The sequence below is a fragment of the Esox lucius genome, chromosome 14 (genome assembly GCF_011004845.1).
Source record: "Esox lucius isolate fEsoLuc1 chromosome 14, fEsoLuc1.pri, whole genome shotgun sequence".
Classification (NCBI taxonomy): Eukaryota; Metazoa; Chordata; class Actinopteri; order Esociformes; family Esocidae; genus Esox; species Esox lucius.
In genome coordinates this window covers 8,599,057-8,614,601 of record NC_047582.1, presented here as the reverse complement: position 1 = coordinate 8,614,601, position 15,545 = coordinate 8,599,057, and positions in this window count along the sequence as shown.

The window sequence follows — 15,545 nt, the reverse complement described above, 5'->3', positions numbered from 1 at the left end:
ATCTGTATTCAGATTGGGTGACGCTCCCATTAATTCCCGTGCCTGGGTGGCCAATCAGGACTCAGTTGTCATGGTTACCCCTTTAAATAATGGTCGATAGCCTACCTTCAGGTCGACCCAAACCTTAAACCAAGCTTACAGAAATAGGCTAATAAACTTTCCTTTAGCTGAAAGGGACATGAACATTGGAAAAAACATCACTGGTCACTTTCTCGTTTGAGTACTGCCTCGTCACAGAATGGACCTAAACGGCGTAAAGTCTACAATCTGCCATTTTCTATGTGTCTGCTGTAGCTCCACTCGCTATGAAGCTCGTCAGCCGGTGTGAATGGATTTTAGGGACTATCCCCTTCGAACGCTTAAAGAACTGAGGCACTAGCTGAATAATTGTAGGCTATGATACTGTAGCTGGGCCCTTTTCCCAACATTTATTTTTTCTTAAAGGCCACCACCAATAAGACATTGATTATGTGAAATTAAAGCTTTGGTTTATTCAACTGAACCGAATCCCCATGAACTAAAGGTTAAATCATTGATGGCACTTAGGCACAGAACAAAAAACCTAAACATCATCTTCCATCTTCTTTTCACCTCTTCGTCTTCGGTCTATGACAAGATGACCTATTGGAGTAGATGTCTATTAGGTTCCTACAAAGTGAGGGGGGCGTCTTTACATGACATGATACCCGCCTTAAATGACCCTGAATGGGATGCGATGGGAAGATGGGAGTAGCTGAACAAGAGCTAATGCTACAAACCCTCCCTGCATTATCATCTCTCTCTCTCTCTCTCTCTCCCTCTCCCTCTCTCTCTCCCTCTCTCTCTCTCTGTGTGTGCGTGTGTGTGTGTGTGTATTTTTGTGGAGTTAAGGGGACGGGAGGGGAGGGCGACCCATGCAGGCCTTTCTCATGCAAGAAGCTATTTACAGGGAAATGCTCAGGATTAAGATAGCGGGGCCTCATCAATAGGGAGAGTCGGGTCGCCCGCCGCTTTAACATAGTAGCTACCAATCGTATGGAATTTCAATATTTACCCAGATAATCATTTAGTTAGTCCTGGAAGAGCAAACATCATGTAGACGCTAATGGTTGTTAGTGGAAAGGCAAGTCTAGTTTAAAAGTAGGTTGCAGTAGTTGTGGTGTGTAATTAGTTATTTTAGTAGGCCTAGGTGATAGTTTTGACCCATTACGCGTCCTTGTTCAAGATAACGTTTTAAGTCAGTACAGTAAGGTAACTGCCAACAACAACACGAAGCGGCAAATTTATACATTAAACAACAATTAAATCGCATATGGTTGCTGTAGGTAAAACGATCTAGGAACGCATCTGAAGCAATTAACCCTAGTAGAATTACAGTTTTACGCCAAAGTGTGAACTGATTACCATATTTAAGTTTCTAGGAATATAGTCTATTGTAAAAAAAAATATTGTTATTATTAATGTTTTTATTATTTTTATTAATACCTTTTCTTAAGTATGTTTATGGGGTTACTATTATGATCGCCTCCGGGCACCATTTTTCACCACCACCATAATAATCGTTATAATCACAAATATCATAAATGTCATTATCATAAGTACATTTATTCCAATCAAACTCACAGAAACGCACCTAAATAGTCATTTGGCTGTCACTATGGAGGAACCCTTTCAACTAACGATTGGGGTTCCGGGTGGTTTCAGATAGTACCATGTTTTTAGTTTCAGGCAGAACCCCTTTTGTTACGGGAACCCTTTTGGGTTCCATTTAGAAACCTTTACAACACAACAACCCTTTTGGAACCCTTTTATATAAGAGTGTAATGCAGATTTACTAGGCCTTCAACATGTACCTAACCTCAAATAAAGGAGAAAAAACAGCGTGATAGTTGTGGAGGTAAGTTGTTGATAACCGGGAAGTTCTAGGCCAGCTCGTGCATCAACCTTGGAGCAGTCCGATAATGTCCATGCACCATATCCATCCATAGATTGTAGAAAGTAATACCGTGATGCGGGTTAGTATTAAGTGGTATCTCTACATGATAAAGCAGTAATTTCTTTAGCCGGGGGAGGCCATTCAGCTGGTTGGGAGAGAAAGGGAGAACCCCAGCCACCGAGGGGACCCCCGCCGCTCTTGGCAGGCGACAGTGCAGTAAAGCTTGGCCTCGCTCACGGTTTTAATCCCAACGCTTTCGAAGCTTGCTATTTCTTTTTCTCAACGAGTCTGATTTTCTTGACTCTTTTTAAGAACTAAACATTTAATACAGACCTATCAGTTCACTAGCTGTAACAAGCAAATAAGGTTTAACGACACATTCATTTGGTGTGATTTACATTTCTCAAACGCTTACATTGCTCACAATCTACCTGCCAACTGTGGATGAGAGGTGAAACTGGGTTTGTTTTATAGGCTACTTGCCTTCCTTCTACTGTATATTTTGTTAAATCTTTGATGGTAGTTTAATAATTCAACAGAGCAGCCATGCGCGTATGATAAGGTGTATGGAGAGAGTTGTATAGGCGTATGCAACTATCCAAATAGGCCTAATGATAAAAACAGTGCTTTTGAGAATTCATTTATGGGAGGACAAAGCATTATCACCCAGCCGGCCTACGTGGGAAAAATAACACGTTAGGTAAAGAGAGATTTTACCACAGCTACTGGCCTCTTGTTTACTTCACAATTCATTGTACGGAGACATTTCTTTTTGTAGAGAGCTCCCACTACCTGCTGTTCTGTTTCTGTGGATGTCTCTCCGGCAAACCAAACACCTCACCCATTGCCCCGGACGTAGGCCTAACCGCTAGGTCTACTCTCAGAGGAGCTGGAAGTGTCCAAGGTGCTAAAACTAGACAACCTGCTAGTTAAAAAAATAAATAAATCACTCCGGCTAAGAATATTAAGCAAAGATGTAACACAGAAACAACACATATAGCAGACAATATAGAAGAACAAGTCTGTTTATTTGAAACCCCGTAGTCTTGATGAGGTTAAGGTTCAAAGCCTACTCTAAATTACGAAGGCGACAGTTCTAAAAATAGTGAGCGCTGATTCTGGATGGGCCTGTATAGTCACGTATAGCTAGCTATTAATTAGTTGTTTGTTTTCATCATCAATCATTCGCAGTGACATGCACGATTTTCTTTTATGACAATTTGCAGAATATCAACAAGTGATAGGTGTCCTAATGACTTGACATGAATAAAAAACAACACGGGTGTGCTCTGTTATGATTGTCTAAGTGTGTATGAAAATTGAGGGTTGTACATCCTCAACACCAGAACACGTTCTTACCAATCTGATGAGGCGTCATGCAAAAACATATATTGAAGAGGCACTGATGGTCAATACATTCAACATATTTTAATAATACTTAATTAGTAAAATCAGCGTTATCTTCAAAATACAGTTGTATACTACTGTTTTTTGAAGAAGAAACAAAAACACACCAATTAAAAAAAACAAAGCACGCCAATTAAACTTGAGAGCTAGCAAGTTGCCTCAGTGCCTTATGCTTATAATAGAGAATGTTTGATGCGTTCTTTTCTGAGTACATGTTTCTCAAAAATAATTGTAATACTATTAGCCAGCTCTCAAATTGTGTTTGTTACTCACAAAATGTAGGAGTTTCACAGGGCAACTATCGCCATTACTGTGCAGTAAAATCACTCATTATTGCCAAGCTGAACCAGCCTCCGTGCAGTATCATGAAAGATAGTTGATTTTATATACTGTATTTTTTTATTAACATTTTTGGAAGTATACACCTTGCATGACGGGGGAGGGGCCTTCCTACTTAATTGGCTGATCTTCTCTGAAACCCCAGTAAGAGTCATGTCTGACGGGATCATTGGGAGGGATCAGCCAATTAATTATAAGAAGGAAATAGACTACTTCAAAATGGAGATATCTTAGATGGCTGTAATACTGGCAGCTGCCATAATGGGAAATATACTGTACATTACTCCTCCATCTATCTCTGTGATCCCAGTGGGGGAGTGCCTGGGTGAGAGACAGACTCTGGCTCCAAGGGCAGCCTGTTTAATAGAAAAAACCTTCAGCTTGTACAGCTGTTTCCAGTGCTGGTACCCTAGTTTTTTATATTTCCTTTCCCAAATATAAGCCCATAACAACCCATAGAGTCCTTTAACATAAACCAATCCTATATCGAACCTTAAGCTTTACCTTTACCTCTTGTAAACAACCTAATCTTTGCCATACCCATGGTTGCAGTTTGACTGAGAGAGTGCGAAGGTTCACAGAGCTGAGGTAATGCCTCACCTTAACTTAACCACAACACCCATAAATGTTTATCCCCCTGTGAAATATCCTGCTGGTTACACAGTACAACAAGAATGAGTGCTGCACATGAGAAATGTGCAAATGTTTTCTCTCTTATTTTCTCTCTCTCAAACACACACACACACACGTACATATACACACATACACATACAACATGCGCACATAAACACTCGCATGCCATTTTCAAGGACGTTCTTCCTCTAGCTGTATCCCGCTATCTAGGGCGCTAGCCGGCGTCCCCTTTGTACACGCTAGCCTTGGTCTCAACACATCACACAGGCTCTACTTTGTCTTGTGCGTGTGTCCGCTCTCCTCTCTGTTGTGTTGTAAGGGAGCTGGAGGGAAAATGGCGTCTCTTTCAGACACTCCGCTCCTGCTGACCTCTCTAGCCTTCATCCTTCACTACTCTGGCAGCTCAACAGATAGTGGAGGAGGGACCAAAGACCCAATCTGGCCAGACCACACACCCAAGGGCTCAAGCCCAGGTCCTTTGAAGATGTTGTACTGTATGCAATGAACACACAGGTGTGTTCTTTGCCTTTTATCTTAATATTGACAGTGTACTTTCTGCTGTTTTTCGATACAGGTACAGCATGCTTGAAAGGGTAGACATTTCACTGTAATGTTTACACCTACTGTAACCTGTCCGGCGTGCCTATGATCTGATGGCATATATCAGATGAGAGGAAAACCTTCAACTGAGGTGGAATAGTCGAATGTCTGTGTGAATGGTTTTGAAACTGCTGTAGGTTTAATGTAATTTACCGTTCAAAACATCAAACAGGAAACACTTCACTCACAGGGATTTAAAATGAATGTAGAATAGGCTGCCTATTCAGATGGTTGCATATAAAATAAACTGTATGGATGAAAAGGAGGAAGTGATAGGTGGGAGAGATGGAGATAGAAAGCAGCGGAGGGAGTGATGGAGGTGCAGAGAACGAATAACACGGGGAGGTTGAGGCCTGATTCAGACATCTCTCTGTGGGGGAGGGAGCAGAGGAGAGCACCTTCACCCCCTAACTTCCCTCCCTCCGTCTCTATCTACTTCCTGCTCCCCTACCTCAGGCAGGACTGCGAGACACCTGAGGGGGAAAAACACCTCCCCTACGTCGCCCAATCCCCCCCTAGCCAGCCCCCACCCCTGCCGCCATTATCAAACGCGCTTCATGCACACACGTCTACGCAACCCTCCGTCCCCCCACCCTGGGCAGTTCCCCTCTCTGGCAGGTATACAACCCCTCCCGCCCCCACCCCACACCCTCCAGGTCTCCTCTCCGTCAGGGAGGCTCCCAGGGGAGAGGTTAGTGTGATGGATGTGTGATTGGTAGCCCTCCCCTAGGGCCTCCCCCTCCGTCACCTCTCCACCTCTCCCTCCACCCTCCCGCGCTCTGAATTAAAAGGCCGTTTGTCTCCTGCGAGTCCTCAGCTGCACAGACCAGGCCGGCAATTTCACAGCACTCAGAGGGAGAGGGGAGAGGGGGAGGGAGGGAGGGAGGAAGAGGGAGGCCATTACTGGGGAGGCTGTCAGGGGAGCCATCACCGTCTGGACACGCCTGGGGGGCTGCCTCTCACTACCTTCACTTCCCTCGCTTTCCCCTTCCTTCCCTCTTGCTCTCTTTCCCTTCCCTTCCCTCTCTCTCTCTCTCTCTCTCTCTCCCTCTCTCTCTCTCTCTCTCTCTCTCCCTCGCTCTCTCTCTCTCTCTCTCTTTCTCCCTCTCTCTCTCTCTCCCTCTCTCTCTCCCTCTCTCACTCTCTCTCTCTCCCTCTCTCTCTCTCTCTCTCTCTCTTTCTCTCATTGAACCTACCACTAAAGCTCTGGAGGGATGAGTAGGAGAAAGGGAAACTTGAAAAACCTATTACGAATATAAACATATACTTGGTAATAGTCTGCCATGGTAATTCAGTATTTATAAACACAATTTCATAATTTTGACACCCCATTATGTACATACAGTAGGCCTATACAGACAAGCCATCTTCATATACAAAACCCTTTGGTATACATAAACATCCTACCATGTTGAATCTTTGTAGATAAAGAAAAATAATGTATTATGTTACACTACACCTATCTATTTCATACAGGACCGTCCATACATTGTCTCTATTGTTTCATGCATGCATATTTCTTTCTTATTTTATACTACAGTGACAATTGGCATTTGAGGACAATATGAATTCATTCATTTATTGAAATCATCTTACCTGCTGAAATCCCAAAGTAGACAAAAGGAAAATGTGGTAACTTATTCCAAAGCTAGTATCAAAGTCAGAGAAACCTGTTAACTTGTTTTCACCATTCATTCTTGGCCTTGTAATGGTGACACCTCTTTGTGAGTAGTTCCAGCCTACATGAAAAGAACAGGAAGGCTTGTAACATCACCTCCAATGTTATAGACAACTTTGATGAGGATGAGAAGACTGAAATTATAGAAATACTGAGCTACTGTATAGCTCACATACAGTGGGGAGAACAAGTATTTGATACTCTGCCGATTTTGCAGGTTTTCCTACTTACAAACCATGTAGAGGTCTGTCATTTTTATCATAGGTACACTTCAATTGTGAGAGATGGAATCTAAAACAAAAATCCAATAAATCACATTGTATGATTTTTGAATAATGAATTTGCATTTTATTGCATGACATAAGTATTTGATCACTAACCAACCAGTAAGAATTCCGCCTCTCACAGACCAGTAAGTTTTTCTTTAAGAATCCCTCCAGTTCTCCACTCATTACCTGTATTAACTGCACCTGTTTGAACTCGTTACCTGTATAAAAGACACCTGTCCACACACTCAATCAAACAGACTCCAAACTCTCCACAATGGCCAAGACCAGAGAGTTGTGTAAGGACATCAGGGATAAAATTGTAGTACCTGTACAAGGCTAGGATGGGCTACAGGACAATAGGCAAGCAGCTTGGTGTGAAGGCAACAACTCTTGGCGCAATTATTAGAAAATGGAAGAAGTTCAAGATGACGGTCAATCTCCCTCGGTCTGGGGCTCCATGCAAGATCTCCCCTCGTGGGGCATCAATGATCATGAGGAAGGTGAGGGATCAGCCCAGAACTACATGGCAGGACTTGGTCAATGACCTGAAGAGAGCTGGAACCACAGTCTCAAAGAAGACCATTAATAACACGCTACGCCCTCATGGATTAAAATCCTGCAGTGCACAGAAGGTCCCCCTGCTCAAGCAAGCACATGTCCAGGCCTGTCTGAAGTTTGCCAATGACCATCTGGATGATCCAGAGGAGGAATGGGAGAAGGTCATGTGGTCTGATGAGACTAAAATAGAGCTTTTTGGTCTAAATGTTTGGAGGAAGAAGAAGGATGAGTACAACCCCAAGAACACCATCCCAATCGTGAAGCATGGTGGTGGAAACATTCTTTGGGGATGCTTTTCTGCAAAGGGGGCAGGACGACTGCACCGTATTGAGGGGAGGATGGATGGGGCCATTTATCGCGAGATCTTGGCCAACAACCTCCTTCCCTCAGTAAGGGCATTGAAGATGGGTCGTGGCTGGGTCTTCCAGCATGACAACGCCCTGAAACACACAGCCAGGGCTACTAAGGAGCGGCTTCCGTAAGAAGCATCTAGAGGTCCTGGAGTGGCCTAGCCAGACTCAAGACATGAACCCAATAGAATATCTTTGGAGGGAGCTGAAAGTCTGTATTGCCCAGTGACAGCCCCGAAACCTGAAGGATCTGGTCTGTATGGAGGAGTGGGCCAAAATCCCTCCTGCAGTGTGTGCAAACATGGTCAAGAAGGTTTCTGTACCAAATATTAAGTTCTGCTTTTCTGATGTATCAAATACTTATGTCATGCAATAAAATGCTAATTCATTACTTAAAAATCAGACAATGTGATTTACTGGATTTTTGTTTTAGATTCCGTCACTCACAGTTGAAGTGTACCTATGATAAAAATTACAGACTTCTACATGCTTTGTAAGTAGGAAAACCTGCAAAATGCGCAGTGTATCAAATACTTGTTATCCCCACTGTATGCCTTTATAATGGGAGAATAACCCAGAGGAAAAGTGGAATAAAAAACAGTCATAGCACATTACAAATCCAGTAGCTATACATTTTCACCTTTTCTGCAAATAATCACAGTTTGAACTTACAAATAAGAGAAATTTAGAATCCAAATGAACAGCTTCTTTCACCAATATTATTAGTTTCCTAAATATCACCAAAAGGAGCCATTCTAAATGAGCTGTTTGTTTCACCATCAACCCATCACCTACTGTCAGTGGTGGATACTAAACTTCTAGCAGTATACATTAGTGAAACCAATTTCCTAAGTTTGCTAAACACAGATTTTGTTTAAGTATCCTTTTTCTTGCCAATCATTTTGAAGGGACATGCTTCCAATTACAAACTTAATTTGGAGTGTAGTAGTACTGATAAAGTAAGTTTCAGCCTTTATCACATACCGCATCACAGTACCATCACTAAGCAACGTTGATTTTTTTTCTTAGGAGTATTGAGATGTATTTATGAACAGAGTGTTGAGTAACGTATTGCTGAAGCATTACAGATTGTGCAATAGAAATGTAAAGGTCATTTTTGATTGAGCGAGTATATGCAATGTTTACTGTGAGTGGAGTCTCAGACTATGAGGAAACACGGCCTTTCAATTTCAATCACACTGAATAGAGGAACTTCTGCAACACAGACTGAATCAAGTCTTTTGTGCTATCCTAATTTTAAAGATGTTTATTTCATGAAAATGGAAGGAATCAGAAGGATATACCTATGTGGTTATGGTTCATGGAAAAGGTCAAGATGCTAGATAGCCTACTGCAGTTGATAAAGTAAAGAAAATATTGAATGAAATTGAATTGACATGAAATCCACAGTGTAAACTGAAAACCACACTGACTACTACCAAAAATCTGAAATCAGTTCAATGATTACATTTTGCACAAATAATTATAAAAAAGATTCACAGATAAGAACACACACTCTGGAGATATTTGCACAAGTCTAAATAAATGTCTGCATCCATAATTTCGAAGGCACTGGGACAAACTAATGTCTCATCAGGGGGGAGCATCAGGCCAAACACACATGCCTGGAGGAGTTACATCACGCATGGAGATACATTAGGGCAGACACATACACACACACACACACACACACACACACATACATCGTTATGCAGACACACACACACACACACACATACATCGTTATGCAGACACACACACACACACGCAAGTGTAAAGAGCATCACACTGGTTAACGTGTACCACTTCCAGAATTTGCTGTTCGGGGCCCTCTGCTTCTCAATGCAAGGCAACTTGGAAGTTGTGACTAAAAACAAGTTATTTGGTATTAGCTAGCTCATAATGTATAGGTAATAATTCTGTAACACATTTTCAAATAAAAAATACAGATTTGTGGCTAGTTAGCTAGCTACATTTTTCATTGCACCTCATGAGGAATCGGATTCCCTTTGAGCACTGAATTACCATCTGCCTATGCTACAATGACTGTAGACCATTTTGTTAAACCAGCGCTGTTGCTTGTTCTCTCATGTTCTGGAAAATGTAGTAGTGTTGATTTGCGAATTGCTCTGAAAATTGGACTGGCACTTAAGATGATAATCTAACTGCATCCAGTTTCAACAGGGATTCCTGTGAGGAAGTGGCTAGGGTGTGGGCTTTAAGGGGTTAAGACTACGTGACTGGACTGCTGCCCAAGTGCTTTAAAAGCAAGCACATTGCTGGAGCTCAGTGGAGCCAGTGGTACTAGAGCCAGGTGTGTCATGTTCTAGCTTAGCATAGCTATAACAGGGGAGGGGAACAGGGGCGAGCGAGCCAATCTATCAAACCATTTGCATGTCACAATTCACTAGCAATCAGAAACAAATTTGCTATCACATTTCTTGTTAATATAGATAACAAAATGAATACAATGCTCTCCCCATTCTGCAATAATGGTTCTAAAGGGGTGCCCATGCTTTGAGAAATAACAATTCCAACATGTATTTGAACAGAGGGTATGTTTAGCTGATAATTATTTTCTTCTCCACATCAGGCATTAAAATCAGATGAACTAAAGTAATTTCATCTGTACAAGTACTACACTGTCTGACAACCCTACGGTCACTTGTTACTTCCTGAGGAACAGAAGGGTTAAAATTAAGAGACCATTTGCATGTTTCTCAAACAATTCACGAACAGTGTGTGCAGTGTGGCTGGGCGCATTATCCTGCTGAAAGAGGCCACTGTCATCAGGGAATACCATTGCCATGAAGGGTTGTACCTGGTCTGCAATTTTGTTCAGGTAGGTGGCACGTGTCAAATTGATGTCCACATGAACGACTGGACCCAATGTTTCCCAGCAGAACATTGCCCAGAGCATCACACTCCCTCCACCGGCTTGTCGTCTTCCCAAACCCTTGTGTCATCACTTCTCCGGCACACACGAACACGGCCATTCTTTGCCCTCCCACATTGATGAGCTTTGGGCACCCAACACCCTGTCAATGCTTTGTGGTTTGTCCCTCCTTGGACCACTGTCGGTAGGTACTCACCACTGCTGACCGGGAGCACCCAATAAGCCTTGTTGTTTCAGAGATGCTCTGACCCAGTCGTCTGCCATTAACAATTTGGTCCTTGTCAAACTCGCTCATGTCTTTACTCCTGTCCAATTCTCCTGCATCCAACATGTTGAATATGAGAACTGATTGTTCGCTTACCATCTAATCTACCCAGACCATGACATCTGTCCTTGTTAGAAGATATGTGTATATGTATATATACACATATCTTCTAACAAGGACCTAACTTTATATATATTTATAAACAGTTAGGTCTGGAAATATTTGGACACTGACACCATTTTCATAATTTTGACTCTGTATGCCACGGCAGTGGATTTGAAATGAAACAACTGAGATGCAATTGAAGTGCAGACTTTCAGCTTCAATTCATGGGGTTCAACAAAAATATTGTATGAAATATTTTGGAACTGCAACAATTTTTATACACTCACCCCTTCTTTCTGGGGCTGAAATATTATTGGACAAATGAACACAATCATAAATACCATTTTTATTTTTAATACTTTGTCGAATATCCTTTGTAGGCAATGACTGCTTGATGTCTGGAACCCATGGAAATCACCAAACGTTGGGTTTCCTCCTTTGTGATTCTTTGCCAGGTCTTTACTGCAGATGTCTTCAGTTTCGTCTCTGCTCTTTGCGGATGATGTTGTCGTGTTGGCCCCTTCAAGCCAGGACCTTCAGCATGCACTTGGACGGTTTGCAGCCGAGTGTGAAGCGGTGGGGATGAAAATCAGTACCTCCAAATCCGAGGCCATGGTCCTCAGTCGGAAAAGGGTGGCTTGCCCACTTCAGGTTGGTGGAGAGTGCCTGCCTCAAGTGGAGGAGTTTAAGTATCTAGGGGTCCTGTTCACGAGTGAGGGAAGGATGGAACGGGAGATTGACAGACGGATCGGTGCAGCTTCTGCAGTAATGCGGTCGATGTATCGGTCTGTCGTGGTGAAGAAAGAGCTGAGCCGCAAGGCGAAGTTCTCGATTTACCGGTCAATCTACGTTCCTACTCTCACCTATGGTCATGAGCTTTGGGTCATGACCGAAAGGACAAGATCCCGGATACAGGCGGCCGAAATGAGCTTTCTTCGCAGGGTGGCTGGGCGATCCCTTAGAGATAGGGTGAGAAGCTCGGTCACCCGGGAGGAGCTCAGAGTAGAGCCGCTGCTCCTCCACATCGAGAGGGGTCAGCTGAGGTGGCTTGGGCATCTGTTTCGGATGCCTCCGGAACGCCTTCCTGGGAAGGTGTTCCGGTCCCGTCCCACCGGGAGGAGACCCCGGGGAAGACCTAGGACACGCTGGAGGGACTATGTCTCCCGGCTGGCCTGGGAACGCCTCGGTGTCCCCCCGGAAGAGCTGGAGGAAGTGTCTGGGGAGAGGGAAGTCTGGGCATCCCTGCTTAGACTGCTGCCCCTGCGACCCGGCCCCGGATAAGCGGAAGATGATGCTTTATGCTTATGGGTTTCCAGGGTTTGGGTCTTGGTCTGTGTCTCTGTCTCCAGTGTTGTGGTCTTGGTCACCTCTGTACAATTATATAGGCTAGCTTATCCCTTTGCGCACCTGTAGTACTGTATTCACACATTTTCTATCACGTGTTGTTGAAATGCATGTGAACTGGCATCAAACAGATCTGAAGCTGCCTGCAACCCCTTGATGTCTGCAGGTAAATCATAGATAGCTAGCTAATACGCAACTCATTATCTTAAGTGGTCATGATTTGTTCAGTTATACTTCTGACATAACTCATTACAGTACAGACTGCTGTAATATTTTATTAATATATATTACCAAGCTAAAGTCGTGGTTAGCTAGGCTTGGTAGCTACACTAGCTATTTTGGTCAATGTTAACATTGTGATTTAATGGACACGTAACTTTTCATTGTGTCCAGTAACTTTACAGTACATGAAAATGCAGTTTCCAGTTTGGACAAGTACCCACAGCCATTGATGTCAATACTATGGGTATCCAGAACAAACCTGACTGAGCAAAGTTAATGTTAGCCATCTAGTTAACTACCTAGCCAGTTAGCTAACGTGATTGCTAGCTAGCTAAGCACAGCAGTGTGAACATAAGCTATAACATGTATGGATGTGTCAATCACATAGCTTTTCTTTCTTATTTCAGCCTTTATAAACTAATTTAAACCTAATAATTTCTGTTATAATCAGTAAAGTAATTTAATCTAGTAACTTATGTTTACTTCTATATAACTATGCTATGCTGTGGCCTACAAAAAAAATCATTTATTTCCTTATATTATTATCTCATTTTATGTTTGGGGAACATTGGACAGTCTAAGGTCTCGGTCTTGGTCTTGTTTTTTTGTGTTCAAAGTGGTCTTGGTCTTGTAATGGTCTTGACATGCTGGGTCTAGGTCTTGGTCTCAATGGTTTGGGTCTTGGACTTGGTCTGGGTCTCCAGGGTTGTGGTCTTGACTCCATCTCTGATAGATAGATATAGTTCCAAAGGTAATACAAATGTATTCAAGAACCCAGTTCAGACAGCCACCCATGCCCTGTCAAGTAAAGGCCATAACTCAAAATCAGCTCTCAAACATGATTGGAATTAATGAGAGAAGCCACAGAGAGCCCAACAATCACTTTGAAGCACCTCCAGATTTCAGTGGCTTTGAGTGGATTAACGGTGCACCAGTCAAACCAGTCAAGAGCTCTGCGGAACACTGGCATGTGTGGCACAAACCTAACACTGCCCATGCCTCAATACACACTACAGTGAGGTATGTTGGTGGGAGCATCATGCAGAGGGGATGCTTCTCATCAGCAGGGACTGAGAATCTGTGCCACTGTTAGAAAATTGTACTCCCCAAGCATTGTCCAACTAATGGCAACCACTTGGAGCAAATTTGCCAAGAAGAATAGCGGTCTTTACAAAAAATACTTATAGCTGATATAGCAGAGGAAGTTAATTCTACAAAATATGAATGTGTAGAGGATGAATACTTATGCAAGCAAAACATTGTATTTTATTTTCTATTTTTCATACAAATATTTTCTACCATCAAACCAATCTCACCACATAATAATTGTTTTTCAGTGATAGTGTGTTAAAATAATTCAACATGTGAACAAAATTTGAATGTACCATGTAATTCAGTAAAATTTTAGAATTGGGGATGAATACTCTTACAAAAACCTGTACGTATATGTATATTTATTGTAATGAGGAAAGACATGGAATGGACACTGCCCATTAATGGTCCACTTTGCCAGAAATGCAAAAAAGGCCAATCCACCCATGGTTCCAAATACTGCATTCTTGCTGTTTAACAAGCCTTTATTCACATTCAGATTTATTGAATACTCTGTGTGGTCTATATTAAAAGGCACTTCATATAATAACAGCCATTTAAAATTAAATATTGGCGCATAATTTCTACTTAAAAATACCAAAGGGACATAAAATATCTCCATTTCATCAACCTACCAACCTGGGAGATTCAGAGAGATGCAGTAAGAAAAGAAGAAAAACATAGACTGGAACAGATGGAGGTGTGAAGAAGAGTGAGAGTCAAAGTGTGAGTGGATGTCACTCTGTGAGGCTTCCAGTTTCAGCCCCTGTTATTGACCCCTAATGAGGGATATCACCTAGCGCCACTGGCCCATACTAATGAGCTAATGAGCAGGGGTGTGTGGCGCACCTCTGCCCTCACCTACTCCATTAATCAGACTGGGGTCACAGCCAGCAGCCGCAATGCAACCTCCCCCATCTGGCTGTGCTAATAGAACATCCGAGGGATGGAAGGTGCTTTTAGTTAAAGAGCCTTGTCATGGGTAGGTGAGGACAGGGAGAGGAGAGCAGGGAGGGGAGGGGGAGGAGAAGTTGAGGGGAGGAGAGGAGATTAAAAGTGAGGAGAGGCAAAACGGAGAGGGGAAGGACAGGAGAGAAGATGGGGGAGTGGAGGTGAGACTAAAGAAGAAAAGAGAAAAAAACACGAAAAATCTAGCTAAAAAGAGGACAGAAAAAGCATAAGTATCCCTCTGTACGGCGTACGCCAGGGTGACCTTTAACCTAACATTGACCAGCGGGTTATCTATAGCTGCCAATGGCAAGTTAGGACCGTGTCAGGCATTTATAAAGACAGAGTAAAGGACAGTGGCACTGCTATCCATCTCGCAAGGAGGCCAGGTATGTGATGAACAGAAAATACAAGGCAACAGAGAGCTTTAGTAATAAATAAAAGACACTGGTCTTTCTCTTTTAAGATGGACATGTTTTCCTCAGGTTTGTCAAGTCCAATCATCTAGTTCATTAACGTCCAGCACCAGTCTCCCCTGACGGAGCCAAACACCTCCAACCAGGGTTCACAGAGTCCTAATACAAGCCAAAATCTAGTCACAATATTTTGTAATTCACCTCAGCAACGCCAGCCCGACACTAGAGAGAGAGAGAGAGAGAGAAAGAGAGAGAGCTGGAGCTGGGTGTGTGTGAATGTGTGCATGCATCTGTGTGTGTGGATGGTGGGCTGCCGAATCTCAAAGCAGAGAGCGAATAATCTGGGCTGTGTATGTGGCCCAGCGTCCCCCGTTCCCCCAGCTAACCGCTCCGGCGGCCACTTGAATTAGTAGCCGAGGATTATGGAAGAGAGGCTTATTAATCTGAGGGACAAACAGCGGCCAGTGTGAATATTTGCACCTAGAAATTGAAAAGATTAAGTCCTATT